The sequence below is a fragment of the Stigmatopora nigra genome, chromosome 18 (assembly GCF_051989575.1).
Source record: "Stigmatopora nigra isolate UIUO_SnigA chromosome 18, RoL_Snig_1.1, whole genome shotgun sequence".
Taxonomy (NCBI): Eukaryota; Metazoa; Chordata; class Actinopteri; order Syngnathiformes; family Syngnathidae; genus Stigmatopora; species Stigmatopora nigra.
In genome coordinates, this window is record NC_135525.1 from 6,830,702 (window position 1) to 6,852,040 (window position 21,339).

Sequence of the window (21,339 nt, forward strand, 5' to 3'; positions counted from 1 at the left end):
ACCAGCTGACATCCACATGTTGAAGTTCATTTGAAGTTCGAGATAGTATCGAACAAAGATTCCAAATAAAGAGTCAGTGAGGTTCTTGCTTATTTTTTCAATTTGGACCATTTTGTACACATTGCCATACATTCACATTCAATATCTTTTGGATGGTTTTCCTGCAAGTGATTTTACTGGTTTGTATGCAGGTCTGTATGTACGTGTGTGTATGTTTGAGTCAGCGCTGGTCTGAGAGTGTGTGTCACGACCCTTCCTGAGACTGTGTCTAAATCAGTGGTAATTAGCGGAGAGTTCACCATGGGGTGCCTGCCAGTGGTCGACGCTGGAGGGAGTTATTGACTCCATGACCACGGTTACAACCCCTGCAAGGGAGGTGGGGAGGGGGAAAAAGTGTTGCCTGGTGTTTCTCTACTACTCATTTATGACTGCAAGACAGCTTTTAGTGCTGCAAAACTGCCTTGGTTTATGCTTATTTGCACGTGCAAAAGGAAAGGTTGTAAAAATGTGAGTTGAGGTGTTTCGGGGATTTATGGAACCCCTTTCACACACCAGGTATTAATTGTTACAGCAGGGAAAAAGGAGAGTGGTGAGGGGCCATATTATTTTGGTGATATATGTAAAGTTTTACACTGAAACTAGTTTATCGCTGGAATCAAACAAGAAAATATGAAGTTCTATGAGCTAGAGTTTCCGTTCTGTATCTGTCTATCCATATTTTAAGAAGTATTACGATTATTCTTGGATTTTTTGGAGGGGTTAGATCGGCCACATTTGATTTGAGATGCTGTAGTATCTCAGCAACAAGCCAAGGAGGTCAGAGGCATGCATTTATGACTATACAGTATCTTCACTGCTGTTGTCATCCATGAGGTAATTCAAGATGGGTGTCGGAGAGAAATGCCATTGAGGCTATCGGGGCCACGGCCAGTGCCACCGTAGCGCAGGGACAAACTTCAACTCCAGACACTGGAATGTGCACACATGCTTGCAAATATGTCAACGCAGCTGCAGCAAGAGGCATTTTGAAGAGCGTGAAGGTGACACCCTGCCAGAGTGACACCAGGGCATTGAGGGGGGAGCGAGAGATGGTGTGCATGTCCTAACAAGTGGCCGTACTTCAACTCGACGATTGCAAATGTCCTCGCGCACTACCCTGCAACTTTTACAGGCATGCCAAGGGAACGGAAACTGCTAGAGCCAGGTTTTCCTACCACCAAGCGCCCCCACCAAACCCCACTTTCCCCCCACCACCCTCTCTCCCTCAATCAACGGACACATTGCCCGGGCTCCAATAGGCCACAACCTTCGACCCCTCTCTGCTGCTCCCAAGCCCTGCCGCCCCCCATTCTCACCCCCCTACCCTGCGACCTGAAAACTCTCCAGCTATGAGGGGGCCTCATGGGTAACTCAAGAGCCATTCCAAAGTGACAAATTGCTGTGGAGTTCCAGGATAACTCTCTGGTCTCTGCTGTCTCTCTTCCTGCCCCCCCACACATACACTCCCTGAAACAACCCCCCACCTTGAAACAACCACCCAGATTGCGTCTCCCTCTCCTTTTCAGCCCTACGCCCCACTTTGTCCCCCTTCTATTTTCCCCCAGCCGGCCTCACAATGGAAGCTGAATGACTCAATTGTCTCTGATAAAGTGAAAGACAACGCCGTTCTCCAAATCATTGTAGCGCGATGAACTCAACTCTCAACGGGGCAAATATTTCATCCCGGGCAAATTAACGCTTCTTGTTAGTCCAATGGAGTTACGATGATTTCATATTTTATGTTAAACTATCGGAATTTATAAAGTCCTGTCAATAGAAAGTATTGAAAATGTTTTGGTGTTACACAAATACAACAATACTTGGTAAATAGAATTCTCATTTTCGTCGTGGCAAAAGTAGTTTGGAGGGAAAGATTTTATACAGTGCTAAATATAGTATTTTCTACAATTATTCATCTACAAATAATGTATACTATTGAATCTCTCAATTTTTGTAGACTGGTTAAAACTGCCAATGAAAACAAGGATGTCTTTGAGTATACATCACGAGTTTCTGTAATTGATTTATTTATGACAGAGGTGCTTTAATTTACTACTAAGACAACAGTTTCCTTTGTCAGGACTGTCAATTGGCAGCTTATGCCTGGAAATCAATGTTTTTGTAGTCCAGAGATTTATTGAATGCAGAGGAAGGAAAAACCATTTCATTTCATTACTAAACACGAAAACCAAGTCTATGAAAAGTTCCCATTGAGAGACAATTTCTTTTCTGCAATCTTTTCATCAATCAAGCTGAAATCTGATACACTGAATTACATGAATGATAAAGCAGCAGCTGAAGCAAAGCTTTTTTTGTTGTCAAATTATGAGCCACGAGTACCAGACGGATGAAACATTCAGACTTTTTTTTTTGTGTGCGACAACATGGCACTAAAAATCTGGTTCATTTTTCAGTATTGGACAGTTGGACAGACGAGGTGTTTGTTAGGCACCCCAGCCATGCCATGGATGGTAAATTGGGGAGGGGACAAGTGGAAGGACGGGGACCGTAAACAGACAAATAGCAGCTTGGGTTTAGAGTCAGCATATGGATGTTATGTGTTGCAACAAAGTACAGCAGATCTCCTCCCCATCTGTCAGAGATGAATGTCCATACACAACATCGTCCAGAAATGTCTACTTTCTTACTTGTTCTAAAGCCCTGAAAGTCCCATTTGAAACATGTTAGGTCAAAAGGTCCTCAATGACGGGGGAGAACTCTCTCCGCGATGTGATGGCCGGAATGCAGATTATATCCAATCATACTGGTGGATCTTTAAAGAGCTTTATTAAAGTCTGACGAGATGAAGAGTTAGAGAAGCCCATTAAAAAAAAAAAACCTCTGCGAGTAAACTGCCCTCGGCTTAACGGATTAACCCGAGCAGTTTGACTACAATCTGATCCTTTTAAAAACACCAAGCCCGCGTTTTCACTTGATCTGTTTGCAGTGAGTCTGTCCTGAGTGGCAGGTGGAAGAGAAGATGCAAACACCAGTTGTTCAGAATGGAACACTTAATTTTGGATGACAGGGGTTAAGTAAATCTTAATTCTCTCTCTTTGAAATCCCCTCTGGGTTGAAAAACAAACAACGATATAGATGTAGGCCTCCGTTGATGAACGGACGAGGGCACGAAAATAACAAAAATGTGGACAACATGGGTTTCTTTGGTCCTGCTAATACACATTTTATGAGTAAATATTGCAGAGAAGAAAAAAGTACACCCCACCTGTACTGATAGCCAGAGGCATTTCACAAGCAGGAAAATAAAGGCGGAATTTGGGAAGGCCTGGGGTTTGCGTGCCCTGGGGCGGGTATGGCTCCAACGGGCCTATATTTACTACAAAGCCAGAGCCACTTGGGGGTGTGGGGGGCGCTTTCCGTTGGCCCTGAGAGCGCTCAGGCCGTCGATCTGGGCCAAAACCACCAGCTCAGACTCCCTCTTCTTCCTTGCGGGAGGAACTCAGTCTGACTCTTACAAATAAACATGTATTCCAACAGGGGATGCCCACGTGGCCTCTCCTGTCTCACAACCAAACGTGGACTTGACTTGCATCGTAAAACTAAGCAAGGTCTTCTTTTTGTTATTTGTTAAGTTGTTTAACTTCGATGGTCGACCCTGGTTATCAATGCATAGCTGAAGATATTTAGAGGGTATTTTTCAAATTGAATCCAATTATCTGTGCCAAACCATCAACTGGAATCCGGTCACGTGAATGATATTCCCCACAAGTTTTGCATTGTGAGGAAGATGATAACTAAATGTCAGTTTGAAATCTATTTACGCACCAAAATAATATGCTTGTTTTATTAATCTGAGCAACACAAAGGTTAAATCATTAGCCTGTCCAAATAAGTATGTAATTTGAGCTGGCTAATGATTTATTAAGGAAAGTTTAATTACATTTGCAAAGGTAATTCATCTGAATTTTGACTTGAAGATTTGCTATAAAAACAGAAACCTATAGGATTCAATGACACCATTGTGAATTGCAATCTAGCAACCTCTCAATTAGCCTCAGGAGTAAACGGTGTTCCATTTCTGCACTCTTCCCTCCTGCAGTCCACCTTCCCTCATCTCGTGCCATTAGGAGAATCTTGGCCAGTCTATAAATAGCGACAGGGAGGATGGAAGGCCAGCAGGAGATGGCGAGGCTTCCATCAGCCTGCCTAATGAACAGGGCTACTCTGGCAGCTTTAACATCGGATGATGCAGTAGAGCTTCTTCTTAAGGTGCTTTCTAGTCCATTGTGAGCCTCAAAAAGTAGAAGGTTGTCACAATGGAACTTAAAATGTCTTGTTTTTACCAGACATTATCCACTGTTTTATTGGCATCTGTCAAACATCATTCCCATTAAGATGAACTGTAAACTGGTCATTCAACTTTCATGCCAATGTTACCTGTGGTACGACAGCAGGAAACTGGATTTACTGGTTTCTCCTTGTTTTAGGACACTGTCATTTATCAATTCCAAATTGCTTCAAACTGCCATGGATTGGTGCTCAAGTTTGCCAAAAACAACGTGACCAACTAGACTGAGAGCCAATTAAACAGGTCTAATCAAGATATTTAAATCCATTTTTTTTGGTTACCAACAATTGCCAGTATTTAAATTCTCATTAAAAACAATTAAGTTAAACAGCTAATTTCTACGATAGAGTATTATATGAAGTGCTGTTCCAAGAAGTTCATCCATGGCTTGGCAGCACTAAAGTGCCCTGATTGGACTGACCTATAAGATGGCCTCTTTTTGGCGTAAGGCAAGGCCAGGAGGCAGATTGAGAGGTCGGGCAAGCCTCAGCAGAGGCTCACCACGAAAGTAGGCGAGTTAAAAAGGTGAAACAGCAGCTGAGCTCAGCTGAGGGTGTGAACTGCGCAGCGCCCACAGTCTGCCAGAGAATGCCGTTATTTGTTATAGTGCTACGAGGAGAGTTGCCTTGATGTTTTTTTTGTTTTTTTTGTCTTTTTTGTTCTGCGAGAGTTCACTGTGAATTAGTTAAACGGCAGACGGGATATAAGGAAGCTGCTCCTCACAGGGGAGACAATGTGTGCACTCTCAGGCTTCAACAAAGACTTCCGACACGCCGAGAACGCCGCCGCGCACTATCACACGAATCCACCTACACATATTCATCAATCCCAAAGTATCACGCAGGAGGCACCGCGCTCACACACAGGCAATTAATCCTCACAAAAGCAACGCACCGAGCAGCAAACACACGTTTTTTTTTCCCTCTTTGGCACCTGAAAGTGCACCTGGAAGCAGTCCAGCCTGAATATTCATTAGAAACAAAAAAAATCGCAACACGAGTCCCAAACACAGCTTCAAGTTATGGAATTATAAACTCGTTATGAATCAAACCATCCATTTTAGCTCCCATTAATCATCAGTACCAATGGTTGGACTGGACTTGGGTCCAGTCATTTTTTTTCTAGTTTAATACTCCTTTTACATTAACTTGGTCTTGTATAAACTGTCAATGAGTTACAATTATGAACATTTTTTGCAATCAAAATATGAAACACCCACCCAACTTGAGGCTAGAAGACTCAACATAATTCTTATTAGCCATCAAGAAAGCAAAAACCATTACCATTCCAATACCTGGATTTTTTGCAGAAGTTATTGGACATAATAAATAAGTTATGGTCAATGCAGCTCAGTAAAATGAAAGCCATGTTGAGACAATCAGTATTAACACATTGTCACTTTCAGCCAAGAGTTTTTGCCTGGTTTCCCCATTCGCTCCCTTAACCTGACCCTCTGACTTACCTTCAAATCAGACACACATACACACTCCTTATTAATTACGACTTAATCGCATAGAAATCCATCCTCCCCTGCTCCTAAACCATGCCAATTATCGATGAATCTTTAATTTGACAAAGTAATTAGTCTCCCGACATAACCAATAATATGCTCGAGTTCGACTAGTTGGCTTAATGTGTGATATAATTTATTTAAATTATGTACAGGTTTTCTTCTGCCCTCTCTGTTGTATCTTTTTGCTTCGCCTCTCGAAACCCTCCCTTCACAAGCCCCCCGGACAAAAATCCCACGCCGAAGATAACGTGTCAATAATGAGCTGAGGCCATCTATTGATCAGCTTAATTTTGCATCTATTAGCAAGGGAACGCTTTGCTCCGGGGGCGAGGAAAGCCGGGCGCTAACACGCACCGACAGGCTGGATGGAGATCATTACAACTGATGTTCACACACATACATACACATACACACATAACTATGTATGCCATGATTGACATGGAGATAAGGCAGCAGAAGCTGGCGCACGCCTCCCCGCACACAGCGCTAATGATACACCAAAACATGTGCGTACGCTCACGTCTATCGAGGAAGCTGCAGCGGGGAAGAAGAAAAGCAGGCCACACGGCTTTTTTTTTTTTTTTTGCTAATTGGCAGTCAGACAAGGAAGCTCAAACACGAGAGAGGAAAAAGTATTTAGAAGAGCACCTCAATTGGTCTTCGGCCATTTAAGTAGCAGACAAGAACAGTGGAGCCAGAGTATGACCTGGATTTAAATGAGGGTTGGAAGCTCACCTAAATGGCGTTTGGTTGCAAAGCCTGTAGAAAAATCTGTATAGACCAATTCACCTCGTTTTTTCATTGAATGAAACAAATTTCTAGCTCAATACTGATACCCATCGGGGTATGGATTCTGATGTGCAACTTTGGCATACTCATGACTCAAAGAGTAAAACGTGGAAAAATATGCAAACCAGGATCTAAAGTCGGTTCATTGACGATATTAGAAGTTCTATTAGTACCGGTAAGACAGGCAGCAATCATTCTGTGCCAGCTCTACCAGTTCACATGCATTCTACACCTACCAACATCAGTGGCAGCCAATAAGCCAACTATTATTAAATGACTGTTTACTCATTCAGAACCTAGAAAATTCAATGGCTCCAGCTTGTGTTCCTTGTGTTGTTAGTTTTTAAGATACAAGATTGCATTAACCCAAACTTAATCTATCAAATGCATAAAATGGGGAATGACTTTTCTAAATAGACATTCTTTTGCCACAAATCTCAATCAGCACTTGTACACAAATCTCCAAAACAAAACACACACTTACAGCCATATTTTCCTCATTTCTGGCAGGTGTGAAGGATGCAAAGGGTAGACCAATTCCCGGAATAACAATAGATTGTGATTCCCCCCTGCCACAAGAGGCCTCACGCTTGGCATTGATGCAACCATCTGAAATATACACGAGGAGGCTGCACTTTCTAACCATAAGGGCCAGCCAGCAATACCTTTGTGTAAGTCAGAAATTTACGCAAGGAGGATGTCTTGCATCGTGCAACCTCAACTCTATGGAGGTGAGGTCGGGTGGAATTAAAAACCATGGCTGCAAACTGTTTTTTTTGTCAGCTGAGAGATGTGGTAGAGGGAACGAGGGAGCGGCGTGAGGAGGGAGTTGTGTAGCAGTGGTGGGCTAGAGGAGGAGAGAGTGTGAGGGGTGGGATGTGGTGGTGGTGGTGGTGGTGGGGGGAAAGCCCTCAGCCAAGCCATCAAGTTGAACATTGAACTTCACAGTAGTAGCTGCCTTTCTGCGCTGCATCGTTTGATGTTACCTCCAAAGCAAGCGATCAAAGGTTTGGAGTGTGTGGCGTGGGGAAGTCCCAAGCTCTTAGCTTGCCAGCTTGTGATATATGCAAAGAGAGAGTTGGGGGCTAAATAAAAAATAAATACATTGGGGGGAAAAAAGGAAGGAAGATTGCATGGAATGCTGCTAAATACGACAGAGGTGAAAAAGTGATGGTTATTGTAGTGCTAAAGGCATTTAGGTGTGAACGGTAAGAAAAAAATGTCCATGTATACAAACAACTGAATTGAAAACAGGCGCAAAAATTTGATGTGGTATGGTCAAATAAGGGAAGAGATTACTTACTGGTGGAGTCATCTCAAAGTATGTGTGGTATGATGGTGAAAAGGTTTGATACGATACAATTTAATAAAAGAGAACATTTTTTAAAAACTGAATGCATAGGCCTTATAGGTTTTTGGAATGTGATGTGAAAATTGTTGGTAAATTGATTTTAAGGTTATGGTCTAGTTCATATTCAGTAGAAAAAGGAAAACTTGCTTAAATTTTGTGGTAAAAGTTTGATTTTTTTGTGAGGTAGATACTTTTATGGTCTTGCTGGTGTAAAAGATTACATAACAACTGATGCTTTAATTCACAGGAAGTTGGAAGTGCAACGGTGAACTGGCTATTTGTTGCCATTACAACTTCCTCCGAACCCCTTCACCCTATATCCCCTTTCAAGTGGTATGGGACAGTATCGTCTGGATGTGAATATACAATGCGGCGTTAAAGGCTGTACTACAGTAAACAAACCTTGGTTTTGTCTCAATGGGGAACCAATCACAAACACGCACACACACACACGTAGACTCAGCTGGGCCACAGGATTACGAGAGGTGTGTGCTAGAATTGACACTATAAGGCAAATGCACACAAACACACATATATACACACACCCTTTCCCCAAGGCTGTAGGATTAAGAGGTCCAGCTGGCTGACAGCAAGCCCCTTCCTTCCCACATATCCTGTCAGTCCCGCTTCACCCCGCCCCGTCAGAACCCAAAGTCCGTGTGGCAGTCAGCTGGACACACCTGAATTCAACCTAGACTATCTTGGGTGTAATTTTAGATAAATTGGTGCATGATTTGTGACAATTTAAAAAGAAATGGTAGAGACCCTTAGAAAACATTACAAACATGAAGTCTTCGATGCAAGCCACTGGAAATGTTCCCACGCTTGGACGGTGAGGTCATATCAACCCTCCCTCCACTGGATACAAGTCATGTTTCATGCAAACTTTCCAATGAATTGTGATCTGGCTTGTGTTATACAAGGTTAGCTATGAAAATACTGTGACCATTGTGGTCTTTCTTGGTGTTTAAGTGGAAAACAAGCCATTCACTGTCATCTGGTCAATGGACTGAACTTTCATCTGCTGAGGTTCCTCCCTTTAGATACAAGAACACTTCTCATAGTACCTTAAGAGTCTACCTTAGATACCACTAACAACCACAGAACTAAACCAAAATGTATAATGTACAGCAGATCAGAAAGGGGGCTCCTATTTCATTTGGAATGCCGACCTTACAGAATTGTACATCTTGATAGAAAATGGATGAATCTGAGCTGCATGTTTTTTCTGAGTTACAATACAAATCCCAAGAATCGTTGTTAGCATGAATTGATCCATTCACACTGTCCTATAGAATATTCTGCGAAGAACCTTAACAGCCTTGTAGTTTGACAGGAAGAGGAGAAGTAGTGAGTTTTGTACATTATTAATACACAGCAGTGTCTCATTCTATCTATTCAATTTGTGAGGACCTCAAGAGAAGAGTTTTTTTCCAACCAACTTCCAACAAAAGAGACACAAAAAAAACGTGTAACCTGAACTGAAACAAATTGTCCAACTTCAGGTCACGGTGTTTGTGTGTGGTTTTTTTGGATTGTTTTTTAATGTACTTGCCTACTACATTATAAATGTATTCGGTTTCTAATACTACACAGTCTTGTTGAACCAAAGTACTATTCTTAAGAACCATTGAACACCCCAACGAGAGCTTTTTTTTCCAGTAGCATTGTCATTTCAGTCTTGTGTTCATAAATATGGATCATAAAGTCAGAGGTTATAAGAACCAAACACATAAATTCTTCAACTTCCTTATTACCAAGCCTGGCATGAGTGACGGGCTTAATACAGGAAAGTTTCAGAGAAGACAAAACACGAGCAGCACAAAGGTTGCGAGCACAACCACGGAATGCTAACTGCCAACTCCGAACTGCCTTGCCTGAATGGATCACTAATGAGAGCACGGAAGAGAAAAAAAAATCTATCCAGCTGCCCTAATACTGTTGGCGGGGGAATCACTACCATAGATTGGGGGAGGGAAACTGACAAGGTGTATGGAAAGAATAAGAATGAGGGAGTGAGAAATAGAGAAAGGGAGAATTTAAAAAAAAATCACTATGATGACACGTAAGTGCAAAGAGCGATTAAGGATTTACTTTCAAAAGGACTCCCATTGATCTTTTTTTGATAGACCTGCAATAAATCAAACTGGATTGACTCGCATGAGAACCAAGCCTAATCCTTTAGTCAGATCCGGGAGAACTCCGACCAAACCAGCTGTTAATTTAGGCTTTACAAGATAAAGAAGGAGAAATCCAACCTGATGTACCCTAGGGCAGGAGCTTACATCATCTCTGTAAAGCAATCAACTTATTGCCAGTTTGGAGAGGTAATCAGAGCACATACTGTGAGAGGGATGGCAGGGGAGGGATTTCTGAGTGGAAGAAAAGAATAGGAAGGGAGTTTGAAGGGTAGGAGTGTGGCAGAGACAAAAATAAGTTGCCAAGAGAAACAACTTGAGCCATGCTGGGTAAATGTATGCATGTAGGAATTGGATTGGTCAAAATACATGGTTTACACATGGGAAACATGGTGGTCTCATAGTTTGGGGTTCAGCTTTTGGTCCCAGCTGTTTACCCCTTTGGTTACGCTGATTTTCTTTGAGTAGTCCAGCTGTCATTATATCTTGTCTACATGTGCCATCCGGTTGTCTACCAACTTGTCCTAGGTCTTTCTGACTGAGTCAGATGGACCTGTTTCCAGTTAACTGTTAACTATTACAGAAAAGTGGGCTAGAAAATGGATGGCTGCTTGGACACATGCCTTTAATTGTCTCAAAGAGGGAATGTTGAACTGGAAGAAAGGTGCTAACAGTAGCCCTCCATGACATTAAAGACACCGTGCAATTTCCTTGGAGATCTGTGCAGATCCCACCCCCACACCATCCGCCATTGCCACCTCAATCACGTCCCGCCTGCCACACGGCAGCCTCAACAAAACAACCATAGCAATTAAAATTGTTATTTTTGTACAGTGAAACCAGAGGGATGTTGTCCCTCCCCAAAAGAATTGTACGGTAGTAACACAAGGCACAGAGTGAACCGTGCTAATGTCTTTTACAGATCTGTTATTTCTGTTTACTGTAACACAGTAGTGTAGGCTCCTCTTCTTCACTGCATGTCACCGAGACTGCGGATACAGAGGATAAGGCTTGAAAACTCTACGCAAGGCCGCCCCGCCGTGCTCACGCTGACACAAAGACTCATTAGCTCGCCACCACAGCCCTACACCCCCCTGTCTTTAATGTCCTGTTTACGCAGCAAAAACAACCAGATCAGGCCTGAAATCCAATAACGGAGCTTTGCAGGGCCCTTTACGACGACCCTGCAGGAGTGCTGAGGAGAAGCAGGCCTTGTAGTCACTGGATGCCGTCCAAAGAGAAACCAAAGCTCAGGAGTCCATACGAAACCACACATAAAGTAAGAGTTAAAACAGCAATCACTATTCAGGCTATCAACATACCACACAAATATAGTCAGTCCATCTTCAGTCTAAACCTTACCAACAGACAGGGTGGAAAATATTTCATTGAGTTTGCTCAAAGTCTGGCTATCCAACATATCTACATCTTTGTATTTTAAACTTTCAATCTTTGGCAATTGGTACTAACCGGCACCTCCCTGGGTGGCCTCAAGGTCATATTTAATTAAACAGAGTATTAATCTCATAGGACAGATGGCAAGCGGGCTGCCTCTCAATTACTTTATGCCCAATTGAATCATTACTGGCACGACTCGCTAAATCACGGCACGTCAAAAAACGAAGCAATGGCTAGATGGGGTGCGTTACAAGTTTCGTGAAAGGCAGCCGCGGTGATGACTGGGTTCCGAGTGGCAGGTGTGCCTCTTGTTTGTTACGAAAATCAGAAAATAGTTGAATACACAAGGAGATGACTGTGTGTGAAAATTTGGAAGTTTGGCACAGATCGCTGTGGTAATAAAGAAAAAAATACATAAGCTCTATTTTACTTGAATCCAAAACCAAAGCAGGAGGCTGATGTGGAAGCAGTCGGCTCCAGGCAGCCCATCCGAGGAAACCACATGGCAGGGCCAATTCAAAACATGGAGAAAAAGATTGTCTCCACAATATATGCCAAGAAAAGTTGAATTTTCTGTGGTTAGTAGGGGTCTATTTTATGACAACCATTTGTCATTGGGGAGCAATTCCACTGGGTAACACTTCTTCCAGCAAAAAAAAAAAAAAAAAAAAAAAGGAAAAACAGTGGAACCAGTCCCATCGCGGCATCCACCCATGCTGATGCCTCAATCATAATTTTGCAGCAATTAGAGGTTGACTTTTTCCGGCGTCTACGACCGCATCTCTTGGTCTAGCCAAGGAGCACAAGAAGCCAACAACGAGAGTCTCATAGCCGGTTTTCCAATGTATTTCTTGCATTAAAGTCAATGGGAGCCTCTTTCTGCCACAGAATCTATCCTGACTGTCCAAAAATATATTGAGAATTCCATGCATGTTCTCCAGGTGACTTTTTAAAAGATTTTCCTGACAATTCCCACATGAGATGCTAAAAGTGATACCTCAAATACCTTCAGCACTAAGTTGCATAGTGTGAAACTAAATCCAGTGGTAATGAAAAACATTTGTCCAACTGTCAACTGAAAACTGGCAGCTTGCCATCAACTGGGAACAGTTGTGTAAAGACCACTGTACCACTTTTGTAAAATGATCCAAGAGACAGTAAAGAAAACTTCCACAAGTTCTCAATTTTCCGAGTCAGAGCAAGGAATTCCAATGCCTATAGACAGCAGAAACAGTTGTTCTCCCAGGAGATTGGGCAGGCACTTTGGGCGGGAGAGAGCAGCCAAATTAGGGGGAAGATGATGACATATGCACATGCAAAGTTACAGCGCTGGATTTTCACACTCCCTAGATGATTGGGCCTACCCCTAAAAGGCCCTGAGGACTTCCTGCAGTGGCCCATAGATCATTACGCTGCACTTTTTGCTCCATTGCTAATGTGTTCCATGTTTGTATTGCCATCATGCAAAATTTCTGCCGGCATCAGAGACTGTGGACACAGTCACACAGTGTTATTTAAAGAGGGATTTACCAGTGCGACATAATATACGGCTGTCGTCTTGTCTTAAAGTGACTGAAAAAAAATCGGATAATTCTTCCACACAATTAATCCTTAAATTTAACATTTAAATAGCGAAATTCTAACAAATCTGAAAATGGCAAACAACAAAAATTAAATAATTAAAACTTTTACCTTGATTTCAGACTCCACTCTTATTGAAACAATATTGAATATGTAAATAGTTACTTACATTTGTAACAACTGATAGGAATATTTCTTCAACGAAAAATATGCAATACAAAGACAAGTCGTAAAAAAAAGCCATGCATTCAATCTGGTCAGAGGTCCTACAAATGATGCAGTTCAAAATTCTTGAGAAAGCTCGAGTACAAACACCAAGGCTTTATATAAACCTACCTACATAATACTGCAGGTAAAATGGTGGACAAACAAGTTTCATTGGCATACAGAGTATTTCTTCTAGTTATATTCAACAACTATTTCATAGTCAAGGGGGAATACAACCTAAGGCCTCTGACCTCGACTTGACCACAAGCTTTAAGTCTTTCTCCAGCTGCTGTGCGTGAAACCCAAGGGCTACCACCGGCACCTGTCTTTGACAAGTCTCCACGTTCACACGGTTGCACCGCGGCCAACCGCATTTCTGCCAGGTGACAAATACTAATATACGCAACACTGGCATCCTACTCTGTCGAGGGGTACTTCAAAACTATCTAAACCACTTTATGAAGCATCACAGCAAGTGAGGGCTTCATCCCCAAGTGAAATAGCAACATTGATACTTGAGTTGATACAGAACGCTTCCTTCAACACTGAAACTGAACTAACCACTGTTTTTTTTTCCATTCTGTGTGCCTCTTACAACTGCTGCGGGATTCTACTTGGTTGAAACAATGGATGACTAAGAAAATTCCAGCCAACAGTGAATCACAAATGATGAAATGTAAAGACTGCATAGGCAAATCAAGATCTATCTCCTGAACGTCTCAGTAAGTGAAGAAAGATGGAATGCAACTTTCCCTAACATCAACACAAGACCGATTCTCGCATATATATTTTTTTTATAATCGGATCTGTATGCAGAAAAATATTTGGCTGGATTTGGACCCACATAGCAATAAAAGAGTATGCCTTAGACGACAGCACCTGATTGAGCGCAGTGTATGGTAAATGGTGCTTGTATTCAGTCAAGCATGCGCTGGACCGCGACCACATTTCCCCACCTCATTTGCAATGCAATCCCAGACGTGCACACACTGCATCTTTTGTGATTTCCGTGTCCGGGCTTCATTTGTTATGTCAACCAAGTAAACTTCTCGAAAAACGATGAACATTTTGCGTTCTATAATCCCTACGCGGCCTCCCCCGGTCCGCTACGTCCATCCACACCAGTGAGCTTCCAGACACAAACATACACACACACACACACCTCCTTCCCAGCCTGACTAATGTGCCCTGACACTCGTACATCACCCCGCAAATTGGCCAAATGAATTAACTGCGGACCCTGCTGAGCTTTACGGGCTTTAAATGGATTTCCTCCACTCCAGGTCTGCCCAATAATTGCATTTATCCATCTTGTTGAAGCCAGGTTTACACACTCGCAAAAGATCATGCCAATCCCCTGGAAACATTTTCCGCTCTGGCGGTCTGCGCGCAATACATTTGTCAACGGATCATAACGGCTAATTCAAACAACAATTAGTTTGACGACAGGGCCGTATGTCAATGTCGGGTTCCTTGTCTGACAACACACCGTCTGTCTCTTCATCTGTCTATACGTGTGCTTGGCGCCTTCCATTTTGTCTCAGTGTGACCAATGGAGCCAAGTAAGACTTTATAGTATAGTCGTGCTGCTTGAAACAGCGCAGCCACAGTAGGGTAGAAAGCGCATGCCTTTGTTCAGCCAAACATCCAGACAGAGTGCTAGGCATGCATTGAGCACTTGTTCAGTGGGGGTCATCTCAACACTTGGGAATGTTTGAACAGAAGTGCATTAGACACTAGAGGGGGTTGGGGTAGGGGGTGGGGGCAAAGGACAATTCGACTATGTAAACACGCAGCTACTTCCTTCCCTGCGCTCCTGAGACAAGCCACTGTTCAAACAGCGTATATCGCATTTTTGTGCAAAGGAGCCAAGGCCAGCTGCTGCCTGGACGTTAAAAGGGGAGTGATAGGGCTTTAGATGGAGAAGCTTCCAGAGTCAGACTCCCTGAGTTTGACCCAAGAACCCAATTTTGTGACGAACCAGGCAACTTATCTTTATGAATATTCCAAATATGCAAAAGTGAGGCAGCCAATAAAGATAGAGCAGGTTGTAAAAATCAGAGATAAGGAGACTCCAGGTTCTAAAGGGCAAAGCGACGTGCATCACATGACATAGAGGCCACCCCCGCATAGTGATGCCTTTTTCTAATCTCAACTTTCATTATGTGGGCTGAGGTTTCAGAATTATGCCTGGTATCGTATATCAAGCTTTATATTGCATGCCAATAGACTTTGACCTAAAATAACTTCATATAAAAAAGTGCTATGGGTTACACTGATTTTTATTATGTTAAGGTACTTAAGCGGAACAGCCCATATTTGTGTGTCCGAAAGAGAACTCATAAGTTATTCGAGTTTTTCTTCTGTGGAGTGCATTGGTGGCAAAGCCTCCAAAGACACGTTTTGTGGTGTTAATTTTGGATTTCAACAGAGGTTGATCTACTTATATGGCCTCCAAACTCAACAAGAAAAAAAAAGGATCCCACTCCCTCAGATAGGAAAAGAAACTGCCACTTGGGAACCTTTCTGGAGTAACACTTGTCCCAGTTCTGTTTCCAGACCCGTCATTATGGAGCGAGAAGGATACAGCCCAATTCCCTAAGAGGGGAAATGCCGGGACATATTCGGCAAAGATCTGCATTTTTTATATAGAAGAATCAATATATCCGTCATCACTTCAGCACAGTTTTGCTAACCTCTGCCTTGTCCCATTTCACTAGGATAAACACTATTGTTCATGGAAAGGAGACAAAGAGAGAAGCCAGCTATCTTGTTCCAATGATAATTATTCCTACCACACAAGTCATTTCAGGGTGACAGGAATGCATCGTCTTCCGCTTCAAAAGTGCCAAACCACCTGATGGCCAACCCTGTTCATTCACTTTCCCATCCTTTCTGTCAATCAGTCAGTCTGTCAATCCCTACAGGCTGCATGGCGAAGCTCGTAGTTGTCCAAACAAGTCTCTTCATTCACTCTGACCCCTCAGGGGACGGAAGCCAATTGACAATTCACTCACTGCCGTGAGTCAATTTGCTCGCTTTCCGAATTGACCTCTCCCTGATGGGTGACACGACCCCCTGAAATGAATATAGTGACTACTGCAGACAGTTGGGTGGATCGCGGATAAAATCATTACTGGATTTTGTGGAATAGTGTTGAGATAGTTGGTATCTGAGCAGTCCTGCAATATGATACGATTTTGATACTAGTTATACTAACATTACACGGTGTAGTCCAGGGCTATCAACACAGTGTCCAGTGACTTCTTTAAATAAACCCATAAAAATTTGGAGACCTTTTACCATTCAGTTGAATGTGAAAGCCTCAAAACTTTTGAGCAAAAGTCATTGTCATTTTCCAAGAATGTTACAACCACAATTCAAAAATATTTTCTGGTAATGTGCCACTATTGAAAATGTTCATGTCGGGAACGATTAGATAGAATTTTAAGAACTACAAAACTCTTTAAAAAAAATCCAAGGACAAAAGAGCATTTGGCAAACACATCGGCCCAGTTTTAAGCAGTCTTTGTTAATGCTTGTAAAATTCCAACATCAGAATGGATTGGGATAAAATTCATTTTGAGAAAAGATTGGGGGAAATTGAAATAAGGCATCCGAATTATAAACCCATTACCTTCATTATAATGCTTGGCAGGGCCCACATGTTAGAGCTAGAACCATGTGTGGCCACAACAAGCTGTTCACATGAAATGTTATCTCGGGCTGTACACAAGTTGACAGCTGTCTTGTTACAACGGGCGTATTATTATTAGTGTAAATAGGTTTCTAACATCTGCTTTAGGAGCCAACATTCGAATTTACTCTTAATCTGCTTTTCCACTGAAATGTGTTCATCAACGTAGGGCCACGGGGGGATGGAAAAATGAAAAAAAATGGAATACTTCCACACTGAGGGGGTATATTTTATTAGCTTTCTGCATTTTTAAGTCATGCCGTAAACTTTTTTTTTTATTTTAAAGTCTTAACGTGCAAATCCTGCTATAATCCGAAGATTAGCAGATGTATTTATTGCGGCGCGTGCTGGCAAATCTCCCTCACCTTGTACACGTGGCTAGGCGTCTACCACTTTTCATGGAAGATCGCCTCATTAGTGGCCTTGTGCTGTGTTTTTCTTTTCACAATTGCACATAACTCCTCGGAGCTTATCCTGCTACAATTAAAAGTTTAATTAGTAGATTAAAAATACACAGGCTGGAGTTTTATCACCGTTTAGTAGTAGTACAGACCGAACCCAATTTCAGGAATTTACCTTAATGATTAGAGTGCCAGATATAGATCATTACTATAAAAAGCAAGATTTTGTCATAGATGCATAATTAGGAAAGGAGTTTAATATAAGGATAACAGGTTGAAAATAATAAAAATCTTAACCTTTGTTTTGGGTGTTGCAATTATAGTCCATGACAAAAATTGTCACTAGGTGATAGACTAAATAGGTAAATATTTACAAATAATATATATGATGATTCCAATAGGAAAATTCATCCGAGTAATTATGTTTTGTGCTAATTTAGCCCTTTAATAATACAAAAATAAGGTTTGGTAATATTTTTTTGTTATGTTTGGAGTATAATTATGATGGCAAATAAAAATAAATGAGAAAAAAATCCTTGATCGAGGAGGTTATACTGTATTATGACATTAATATAAAATATTTGTGTAATTATTATTATCTAGTATTCCAACATATAGGTCTTTGTTTGTAGTCCTGTAAATGCTTGAGTAGCACAAGATAGTTGCTCATTATCTGGCCACAAATGATCATTAGTAACTGCAGTGCTACTGTTTTGAGACAGAACAATCTCTATGAGTTGTAATGAGGAGGGGTTGCATGGGTAGGATTGGGGGGGCTTTTGTCAAAGACGAGCATGTCAGCACCTGCGCACTTTCGACCCCATCCTAAATTCACCATAGATTCCACCATAGGCTTGACATGCGTTAAAAGTGGAAAGGTTGCTTTGCACGTTTCCATTCCAATTCTGGCCAGTCTGTTTTTTTGTGGAATCCCCCAGTTTGAGGGACAGTTTGGGGGGGCGCATCATTGTTTGGACATCTAACCAGGAACTGCCGCTGCTCTCATTGCCCCGCCATTAACAGCAATTATGCACTCCATTCAGGCAGCTTTTGTGAGGGTGACCCCGCAGCGCAATGCCGCTGCCGCCTAACTCCCCCTCCTGGGGCGTCCCCGCCCCCTTCCCTACTCGCACACATTTCCCGCTTTCTTGTAGATCTCCTCCCACTTTCCCCCCAATGTGAATGAACTTGAATTTTAACCGCGAGGAACTCTCCAAGTCTTCCGGTGGAATATCTCGTCTGCTTTAAAATGACATTAACAAATAAAAAATGGCTGCAATTTTTGTACTCATTTGTGACCCAAACTAAAATGTAACTGTCTAAATCACACATAGCGAATTCCCTTGGCCTCTATACACTTAACAGCACAAATAAATATGGCATTTATGAGCGCTTACGTACTTAATCACCGCTTAAGGCCGACCACAGCTGAAAGACGCAATTGATAACCATTTTGATGGTTATCTACAAACCCTCTTAAAACCTTTTCAGACACTAGGTTCGCTCTCAAGTCCACATTTCATCGTTTTTTAAACCCAAAACGTTAATTTTATTGCAGACAACAGACGGAATGAAGAAAATAGGCTACGTAAACACAAGCGGGTTTAACCGCCGTGGTGATGGAGGGGGTGGGTGGATGAGGGGGGTGTTTAATAAGAGGACAGAAGTTGGCGTTCCAGATGTACACTGCTATCTTTGTGTTGCTGCTGCGGCTATAGAAATGCATGTGAGAAAGACTGAGCAAGCTCGGGACGGGAGGGAGGGAGCGCGCCTAGAAAAAAAGGTGGGGAGGGGGGGTTACACTAAAAAGAGGCGCACAAGGGGGGAGAGAATAGGGGTGTACTATCGCACAGCTGCTAAACGAATGCCTTTGTGCGAGCCTGTCAACATAAAAATAAAAATATGTCAAGATGTTAAAACAATAGTGTCAATAAAATTCATTATAAAAAAACTCCCAACCTGACTTGACTTGCAGCTGAAACCCCCCCACCCCTCTTCCATTCCTTAACACTCCCTTTGCACCAGTTAAACAAAAAAACGGATGGGAAACACATCCACATTTTTTTCCCAAATATTTCCGACGGTGACAGCTAAGCCTACCGACGTCTTCCGAATTAGACAATTAAGCCTCCCGAGCTTAGAAAGGGGGTGACGGGGGTATGTGGGGGGGATAAACACACACATCGCAGTAAATATTTATGGCAAAAAAAATCTTTTCCATTCATTCGTCAGCCACTGACAAAACCTTACTGTACTGCCTCTGCAAAGCCCCTCAATCCCCCCCTCTTTCCCTCCTGCACCTCTACATCTGCGATTCATTGACTTGACAATTTACCACATGTCGAGCCGGGGAGAGGTCGAGCCTCCACGTGAATCATGGCGCAAATATGCGAGTGATTTATTGTTTTGTCCCCCCCCAAAAAAAAATAATAATAAAAAAAAGAAAAACTGGCATTCTCTCTCAACTCGATACTGGCAGAGCGTGAACAATTACATTTCGGACTAATTAAGCCGAGAGAATGCGAGGCCGCTAATGTCTCGCAGGCCCAGCGTTTTTAGTGTGCCAAACTTCCTACTCCCCCCCCAACACTCACCGCAAACCTCCTCCTCCACCCCCCCTGCAGTCTCTTAAAGTTAACTCGTCAAATCCAAAGCAGATTTTTACAAGTCGTGGAAACAAAAAAAAAATTGGAAGCCTCCACCGGCGTATTTTTTTTTTGTCAACAAAAGTGATTTGCAAGACAAAAGGGCCCCGAGAACCTTGCGCGGCGTTTCTGCTGCCGAGATCCCCGCTTCCCCTCCGACACCCCTGCAGACACCAATTAGACCCCATTAGCATGTAAAGCCAATTTGATAAGGTGTAGAACCCCCAACCCCTACACATACAATTCTTTAAATCCCCATCTTTTGGCCCAAAAAAAAGGAAAAATCCATTTACAGGAGAGTGAACACACGTAATCCATACGATGATGCATTGTTGTGCAGACAAAGCCGCCATGTTGAGCGGAGATACAGTCGCTCGGTGCGCCAATTAGAAAACGGACACAAAAGGATCTCTTCCTCACATGTTGTAGGGACAATAACGTCCACACGTGTTATTAAAATAAAGAAAATAGGAAATTACTGTCATTAAAAAAATAATAAAAGCTTGTGTGTTGTAATAACACTTCTAAATACATTCTCTTAGCCAGACCTCAAAATAACGGGTTAAAAAGGATGGATTAAAATAGAAGCTGAGGGCATTTACCTGTTGGGGTAAAGTGTGAGCCCACCCAAAAGTGGTGTTAACCTCAGTGCTTACACACAAAAAAAACACAAGAAAGGCCGAATGCGGCCCGGCAAGTCTTTGTGTCGGCTTTAAGGAAAAGTCAGAGCTGAGCCGATGTCGAGTAAAAGGTGGTCGATGGAGAGGGTGGGGGGAGGTTTTAGGGGGAGAAAAACGCTGGACACATGTCAAAATGCTTCATTGATACTAAATTGTCAGACTCCATACAAATTCTTGCCAGAGGTCACGTAAATGATGTTAACCCCCCGCTGTTGTTTGGAAGAAAAAAAAGGAAACAAACCTGAATCAAAGCTGGGGTTTTTTTTCCTGTCATCGTCACGAATTGCCGCGTAACAGACAGCTAATCAATGTCCAGGTGAATTATTAATGGGGGGGCTTTAAGTCGAATACATTGATATTAGAGCCACCGACCACTTCAAAAGAGGCTAATGGTTCGGACGCAGTGGGGAGTGGGGTGGCAAGGGGGGGGGGGGGGGGGATTTTACAGAGCATCTGCAGGCTCAAGGAAGTCCAATTTGAGACGTTTTGGGTTCTTTGTCAACTTGGAAAAAAAGGGAGAAAATGCTACTACGGTATGAAAAAAAAAAGATTTACCTCAAGAGTATTGACTCTTCTGCGATGCGATGTAAA

At 42.5% G+C, this 21,339-nt stretch overlaps 1 protein-coding gene across 25 annotated transcripts in view; it reads right to left on the reverse strand.

Annotated features, from left to right (window-relative positions):
- Positions 1-21,339, reverse strand: part of tcf7l2 (transcription factor 7 like 2) — a 78,160-nt gene that overhangs the window by 54,091 nt on the left and 2,730 nt on the right. The gene's annotated exons all lie outside the window — the stretch shown is intronic.